This window comes from Panthera tigris, chromosome A1 (assembly GCF_018350195.1).
Source record: "Panthera tigris isolate Pti1 chromosome A1, P.tigris_Pti1_mat1.1, whole genome shotgun sequence".
Lineage (NCBI taxonomy): Eukaryota > Metazoa > Chordata > Mammalia > Carnivora > Felidae > Panthera > Panthera tigris.
Genome location: NC_056660.1, coordinates 235,803,732 through 235,812,203, shown reverse-complemented (window position 1 = coordinate 235,812,203; position 8,472 = coordinate 235,803,732). Strand labels below are relative to the sequence as shown.

Here is an 8,472-nt window from a genome sequence, read left to right as displayed (position 1 = left end):
TGACTTTCATCTCCCCATTTGATGAGGACGGTGGCTCTGGACACGGGTCAGTCCAGTCATGTAGTTAAAACTTGGCGCTAATGAGACCGGGATAGAGACCTGGGCCCCTTATGGCCAATTAACTCTGAGCAAAGAGAAAAACTCAGTTCCGTGGTCAAAAGCTACCCTCTTTGGCGCAGTTAGCTATTCCATCAGTGTATGACGTTGACCCTGAAGGGGAACGGAGTGTGGGAGGAGGGACAGTTTAGCGCACAACACCATTACAGCAGGGAAGAGCGGCAGGCCCCGAGTGGGTGGTTGTCCCCACATTGAGGGACGTCCCCTGTTCAGGAAGGCCGGAAATAAATCTCCCCGGAGGAGACCAGCATTCCGTTAAGTCTGGCATCTCAGTAAGAAGCAGCTTTGGCGATCATGTTTCCAAACCTTTGGCTTTACTGAGGCACCGATCTCCCTGCTTTGTTAGCTACCCACAATACAAACAGGCTTTCGGATGAAATTGTACTTTTTCCCACAAATAACTTACCAGAATCATAATCTCTTAGGTTTAGAAGGAACCATAAAGGTCACTCCCGTCAGTGAACCATCCAAGCCTAACTTGCCCGCAGATGGCAGGTGCCCCGATCTCCTCTGCTCTGCGCCGCCTCTGGGGTAAGAAAGGCAGGATCTCTCTTCTCCGGGAAATGCCAACAGTTAGGAGACTGCCTATGTCAGGAGCTAACTTATCTCCTACGTGTGGGCATCCTTCCCTGGATTAATTTCACGTGTGAAAATCCAAATCTACACATGGAAACAGAATTTTCACTTCCCACCTTTCCCCAGGGCACGTGTTTCCTTAAACCCTATGCCCACCCATTTCCAGGAACACACGCATCACAGAGGATACAACAGCCTCAACTCCGTGGCGGTGTTTGTGTGCTCACCACAAGAGGTGGCTTCTACCCGAGTTCCACAGACGCAGGTGGGCCCCAGGTGATGTTACTGCCTCTCAGATACTTAATTTCCCTCTGTCTGAGTCTGTAATCCCTACACACCAGGGCGTGAAACATGGTGGTGATGCCAAAATCCAGCTAGGGGTCTCCATCTCTGTGGTCTCCAGCAGACCCCAGGAAGATGGTCTGAGGGTTTCACTCCAGAGTTACTCAGGCTCACTATTGTGTTAAGTCAAACTCCAGTTCACATGAAGATTGTAAGCTCTCACTGGACAGATTTATAACCAAATGAATATGAGTCTACGCTTTAAAACTATAGAGACCACCCTGGGGCCCGAGGGGCCACGGAACTTCCCCGGCCACGTCCCTCCTGCTTACCTGTCCCCACACACCTGAGCCCACTCAGCCGGTTACACTGTCTTCCTGCTTTGCACATGGAGACAGACATGAGTTAAAATTCTGGTTTTCTCTTTCTCTAGAAAAAAAAAAAAAAAAGACGATCTCTGCCTTGCTTTCCCACAACCAAGGGAGGCCACTGAAATAGTTTCCCATGAGGAAAACTCGCTCTCAGGTGAGTGTATCATGGGCCCTACCCAGAGGCGGACAGGTGGCATGCCTTGAAGATGCTCCCCTAAAAGGACATGACCCCACATGCCCGCTCTCTGTCTAGACTCGGAATGTTTTTGAAGTCAGAGAACAAGCATTTTCATCTTTCAGGCCCACTTCTTGGCAAAATATGAAGCTTTCGCTAAATATTGTTGAATGAATTAACCAATAAGTGATTCCTTCATTTTCTCTGCTTAAGCCTTGAAAATTACATGAGATAAAAAGGTAATTATCACAGGTTGCTGTTCCCGCTCATTCAGTGTTTCCTCCATAACATCGCCAATGACATTCTCCAGCGTTTGACTCTCTCTCCAGGATTTTCTCAGGAATTCCCCAGAGGAACCAACAGTTCCTGTGAGAAATGAAGGTTTCTTTTTTTTCCTTTTAGCTAAGCACTTTTTTCCCCCTGCAAGAAGCATTGTACATCTATCCCGTCTCTAATACATTAACATGTAATGGTGTCGGAGTCCCTCTGGAATGGAACTTCAGTTCCAAAGGTTTTGAAGGGAACTAAGAGGCAACTGATCTTGGGCCAAGTATTTATCCTTTATGAAATGAGGTGAAATGAGGCAAACAATTACGGAATTAGCTAGGAAGGGAATTTAGTTTTATAATAAAATTACTCAAGTTCCCGATAATACTAATTGTGAATAATTAAGCTCAGGATTTGCCATTTCCTTAGTGTTGTGAATGAGTAGAGAGGAAAGCTACCCTCCAGCTCATGGAAATGATGTCACCTAATTCTGTTCCATTCTCTTCCCCTTCAAGGGCTTACTGTGAGCAGCATGGAATAGACAGGTCTGACGTCAGAAACTGAAGGAGACTTTCCGCACAGTAAATATTTTTGAATGAATAAATAAAACGCTTCAAACCTACATAAACATCACTTCAAAAACATCTTCAGTTTTTCATACCAGTGACTCAAACTGAAGTATTTGATATCTGTCCAAAAACTTCAAAGCATAGTTTGATTTTTGTGCTTTTTTTCTTTTTAAATAAAATATGAAAGTGCTTGCACTAGATTCTGAAGAGGAACTATTTCCATCTATGTTTCTGCACTCCAGTAGAAAGAACGTTAAATTAACACAACGGGGTCTCTCACATATGGGGATACTTGAAATAATTTTCTTTCAGCGTTCTCTAAATGTTCAACAAATACAGGCTCACATTACGCTTTCTTTTGTTGTTGAATGAAAAGTCACAGGAATCCTTTCTAAACAAGAGCATGCAGGTTGGCTTTGAATCCAGCTCGTGACAGCCATCTCTGTAACACACTTAGCTTCTCCATTCATCTCCTTCTCTGGGGACAACCTTGCACAGGAAGAGGAGAGAGGTGACCTTTCCCATCGGTGCACGCGCCATAAGCGAGAGGTCCCATGGCCAGCACCAGGGACAGCTCATCTACCCCGGACCTGATGAAGCGCATTCCGGACAGGCCTGCAACGCTACGCCAGCACACTAATATGTTTGCTAAACTGATCAATAAGGAGATTGATACGTCTTCTACTGGGTTAAGTTAATCTTCTTAATGATCAGCCTCGCAAACATATTGCTTTCCTTGGGCAGTCTCCCCCCTCTGCAGCTCCCCTCCCTAGCTCGACGCCCTGGTTGTCGGGTGCTATCAAGAAGAGAAATAGAACAACATTTTCTACATTAAATGCTTCCATTACATCAGGATCATCTTTGCTGGCCACAAATATTTCCTGGAGTGGAGAATTTATAACTGGTAGGTGCCTGACTAATTTCTCTGTGGGTTAGAATATTGATAACGACCTGGGTTTCTCCTCACACACACTTAGCATGTAGATTTTAATTTTTTTAAGGTTTATTTTTGAGAAGAGAGAGACAGAGCATGAGCAGGGGAGGGGCAGAGAGAGACGGAGACACAGAATCTGAAACAGGCTCCAGGTTCTGAGCTGTCAGCACAGAGCCCGACACGGGGCTCGAACCCACAGACCGCGAGATCATAACCTGAGCCGAAGTCGGATGCTTAGCCAGCTGAGCCACGCAGGCGCCCCAGCATGTAGATTTTAAAGAAATAATAGTCACAAATGGAATGTAGTAAGTGCATCTCCGGTTGCAATGCCCAGAGGAAAGATCTTTGAATCTAAGACTATGGACGCAGCTGAAACAAAGTTCATGCCCAGTCTGTTCCTGTGTCATTCTTTTGCTTATTAAGGAAGAATGGAAAGTAGGGCAGAGGGAAAGGCTAGAGAGGAGCCAGCCCCAGGTGAGCACGGTGACTGCAAACAACATGGACACTTATTCCAGGAGCTCAGGCAGTTTAGGGCACTGGTTCTGATCTAGCAACCCCCCCCCCCAACACACACCAGATGGTCCATTGCAAGCAGCTTCACTTCCATTACCTTGACAAGTGCCTCTGTGACCTCGGGCAATTTGAGATCTGTGCCCCCAGATATTCTGAGAAGGAGTGACAGCAAGCTTCCAGAAGGCTCTCTGCCAAAGAGAAGTTGAGGCTGAAAAACCCAAAGCGTTGTGGTCAGGTGGAAAGAAGGGCAAGTTCAATACCTGAGTGCTGTCAGCCCACATATTACGGGTCACCTGCCAGCCCCAGGCACAATCGGAAGGACCTGTAGGCAGGTGTCCGGAGGGCTCCACAGAGTCTCAAGGAAGCCATGGTGATGGGGCCTTTGGGCAGAAGCCATAAAAGCTTTGGAAAACCTGTGATATCACATAAAGCCGGAGGAATGAGGACCCAAGGTGTAATGCCGCATGGCCAACAGCACCAATGGCATTCGAGTGCAAGAGACCCATCACCCGCTTCTGGGCAGCCCACCCCAGGAGGGAGACTCACCAGGTCTGCTGAGTCTGATGGATGTGAGTGTGAGCTGACAGGCCACCCTGAAGGAAAAAATACGACTTCTGATAAGGGGACCCTATATTGAGGGAAAAGACTGTGTTTCAAGTATAAACAAGGCCGTTTTCTGAAAGGGAATCAGGGTCTGATTCACCCATGAGATTCCAGAAGGCTTCACCCCAGTCATATACAAGGAGAATAAGTCCCATCAGGCCAGGTGCTGGGGGTCAAGAGCTGATGAAGGAGGCAAGTGGACGTGCCTCAGCTGAGTGCTCCTGAAAGATCTTCCAGTCCTTCCACAGAGCAATGTGCATGCAGGTACTCTCCTGGCTGTGAGGGTCTCCTCCCCATCAAGGACACGTCAGCCTGGGGTTACTGGTGGAGAACCCCCATCGCCTGTTGTCAGAATTTCCCCATCCCCTGCTTGGCAAGCCCTCTGCAGGGCACTGGCTCCAATGGAGAATTCTATGGAATTAGACCTTCAGGAAAACATTAGGTCAGCAAACGAGGGGCGGTCTTGACCCTATCTTCCCCACCAACCTTCCTTGACTCCTCCACCCTGGACTCCTCTGCCTTAGTCGGCCAGTTCTCTCCTTACACCCCCAGCCTGCAAGCTTTGCTCTCATGGCCCTATTAACACGTAGGGGTTTACATATGTGCACATTGCTTGGCCGTCTCTGAGCATCTTGACCACAGATGGCTTCAGTCTTTATATCTTGTTACCCCGGCTTTTCACAGAACACATAGTGGTGGTCAGTGAATATGTGCTGAATAATTTTTGAAAAAACGCAACCAGGCTCGGCCCAGAAAGCTCCCCGCCTTTCTCCAATCGCTGCATGGCGAACTTGAGTCCAACTCCCTAGATTTGCTTTTCTGAAGTTGAATACCGATAGATTGATGTTGATGGATATTTTTGTACAGGCTACTGTGGCTTACATCTACCTTTTCCATTTTATACCAGAACACATTCCTCAACTTGGTCATTGCTAAGGCCCGGCTGTGTGAAAAGGGCCATCATCTTGGATACACCGTGGCTGCCAAAGGAAGAGTGAGCAGTCTTACTCAAGCTTCCCAGACCTTTGGGGGCAGCTAGCAGATTGGAGAGAAAACTGAGTCCTCTGCTCTGTGTCCAGTGTGAGGTACTGAAGAGAATCAGACGTGTTCCTCGAGAGGGAAGCTCCAGGAAGCCCCTCTGTGGTCAGAGTCTTAGAGTATTGAGAACAAACTCAACAAGCCTGTATCAGGGAAGGTTCTGGAAGGGCACAGCTGGGGCTTGTGCACAGGTTCCACCTCAGGTGGGTGAGACTTTACCCTGTGGTTTATAGCCAAGCAAGGAGTCATGAATTAGAAAAACTCTTTCTACGCAGAGGACCATGTAATCAGCATTCTAATGTGGGAGATGTGAAATCCAAAGCATTTGATTAAACTGAGAGATGTTCCCTTAGCTCTGCGCCGTTCTCCTTTCTAAGTGATGAATACAGCCTTCTTTAAGCAGGAAAAAGGCTTCACATTATCAATTGGGATGAAAGCCAAAAGCAGTGGTTTGGGGACGTTGCTGCCGGGAATTACCAGTCACAGATGGAAGGATTGGGTTGCTCTAGGCCCCTGGCCACGGTCGAAGCCCACCCCCCATGGCCCCAGCTTTCAAGATCCAGATAATTTCATTCCACTTCCCTCAGCCTCCATACACGCAATGATCTTTTTCTCACCCCAGGATCTGAACAAGCATGGCTCTGAGAACGAGGCAGGATTCTGCCACTCGCATGAGATGAAAAGAAAGGCAGACATCAACCAGTAGGAAGAGTGAAGGTGTTATTGCTGCCACAGTGGGCTGCAGCGATGTCCCCATGACGTTTGCCGTCCCCACCTCTGCGCAAGGAACTTCAGGCGCCTTAAACAGAGGTGAGCTGAGCGTGACCCTTGTCTGACTTCCACTAAAGACCTGGTGAGGCTTTTTTCTGGGGAACGTGTCCGAGCAAAATGGAGCAGAGTGAGTTATTTAAAACCAGTTCTGGTGATAGATCCCTGATTTCTTTGCAACTATTTTTGAGTGACAGGCAGGTCCCTATTTCCTTTTTATTTCTGCAAGTTAACTGAGGTTCCTGCACTTTTTGCTGAAAAGAAAAAAAATCTCCTCTTCTTGGCACTCTGGGAAATCTTTCTGCACAACATTTGCAACCGAGAGCTTGAACATTCGTCCTTTTTACTTGTCTTTTGTGGAATATCAATACTTTATTCTGAATCTGAGATATCCCTGGTGGACCAAAAGTGAAAAAAAATTAAAAAGAAAGAAAGAAAGAAAAACCTCCCTCTACTGTCAAGAGAAAAAGAATATTCTGGATCTTTCCAGGGCAAATGTTGGATGTCGTCTCCTCATTACACCTTTGGATAAATTCCCACTTCAAGCAAAACTATTTTCCTTTGAAACTGCTGTTATGCAGACACACACCACAATCACTCAAAAGGAATATTTTGCCTGGGAATAAGGTGATGTATTTAATGTATTCTGACAGTCGTCAACATGCCGGACTCCAAATTCCTTTCATTTTTCTGTGTTCGCCTTCCTATATGTTGGCATTGGACACCTGTCCTTAATTAGAACCTGATCTTAGATCAGTGCTTCTCTACCAGGGATGACTTTGCCAACAACCCCCCACCGTGGGGACATGTGGCAATGTCTGGAGACATTTTGGTTTGTCACATTGGGTAGGAGGTGCTACTGGCAACAGACACTGTTTAACATCCTTTAATGCAGAAGACAGTCAGCCAATGTGGTGAATTACCTGACTCTAAATGTCCATAGCACCAAGGATCGGAAGTCCCGCCTTTAGTAATCGGGACAGCTCACCAAACAGCTCACCAAATTGTTCCATCTGTTACAACTTACAGTCCCTGGGTTCATACATGTCACTTTGGAATACATGATAAGTGCCACGTGTCTGCATACTACATTCTGTATTTTCCAATGTATCCATCCCAGTGATGGCGACCCAGTGCCCACCCTTCATGAGGAGCTGTCCCCAGAGAGGTGGGTTAGGACAGACACACTCAACAACCACTACACTAGCAGGCACACATGGATGATCACCGGAGAGGGGAACAGAGGTAATGGCCTGAAGACTATCCATAGGAAGTTCTAAATTAAAACTAAGTGGGAGACAGGGGGCCCAAATGGGGACCAAAGGACTGAGAATTCCAGCACATGCATGGAACGATGACAGGAGACCATCACCAAACTTCTGTCCAGAACAAAGACCATAGCATGCTGCTGCTGAAATGGAAAAAGAAAGAGGGACTTCACTGTGAATGATCCAAATATAAAGAGACTGGTTAGAAAAAAAAAATTAATGAAAGGACAGGAAATAACAAAAAAGGCCCCCCAAGAAAGATTTGGATTATTGTTAAAGTTAAGGAGCTAGGAAAAACCCCAAAAGAATAACAATTAAATTTTGCTTTTTCATCTAGAGGAAGTGTTAGGAAGAAAGACAGACTTCATTCAGTTTGCTTGATTTGAACTGACCTTGAACCCCCCAGCATCATACCTTTGTGTAAAGCACGCCCACAGAGGGAGCAATAAATCACAGTCACGTCTCCAGGTGAACAGAGGGATCTACAATCTGTCCAATGTATAACTATATCTATGTATCTATTATGTAGAAGTGGGTCGATTAACACAGGGCTGGTGAGTTCACATACAACATAAGCAAACAAACTCCATCTCTTACAAACACACAGATTGTATGAAATAAACGCACAGTGTTTTCCAAGCGCTGTGGTCATCACATGCTTGAGGCAGAAGTTTATAGCGGTTAGCAGCTGAGAACCTTTGGAAGCTTCTAGTTTCTTCTCCATCTCTGTAACAAAAGACAGACCCTGAAAACGTAAACACAGCTCCTTAACAGCACATTTTCTCATTCTTCTGCTGGAGCCATTGAATGTTGGTATTCTTTATCTTTGTTTTGCTATTTTCCTCACAAAGGTAACGCAAGACTTTCCAGAAGAAGCTGCAAGAGCTTTGGACGGGTTTCACCTCTGATGTGTGGTGACTGAGTCTGTGCATGTTCTCAGCTCCAAAAAGAAAAAACATGATTATTCCCGTGTTTCCAGACTGAGTAAGGG

At 46.3% G+C, this 8,472-nt stretch overlaps 1 long non-coding RNA gene across 1 annotated transcript; it reads left to right on the top strand.

Moving 5' to 3' along the window:
* Positions 1-558: 558 nt before the first annotated feature.
* Positions 559-958, top strand: LOC122231943. The gene is made up of 2 exons (XR_006209251.1): positions 559-648; positions 860-958. It is a non-coding gene; the product is annotated as an uncharacterized LOC122231943 (long non-coding RNA).
* The last annotated feature ends 7,514 nt before the right edge of the window (positions 959-8,472 follow it).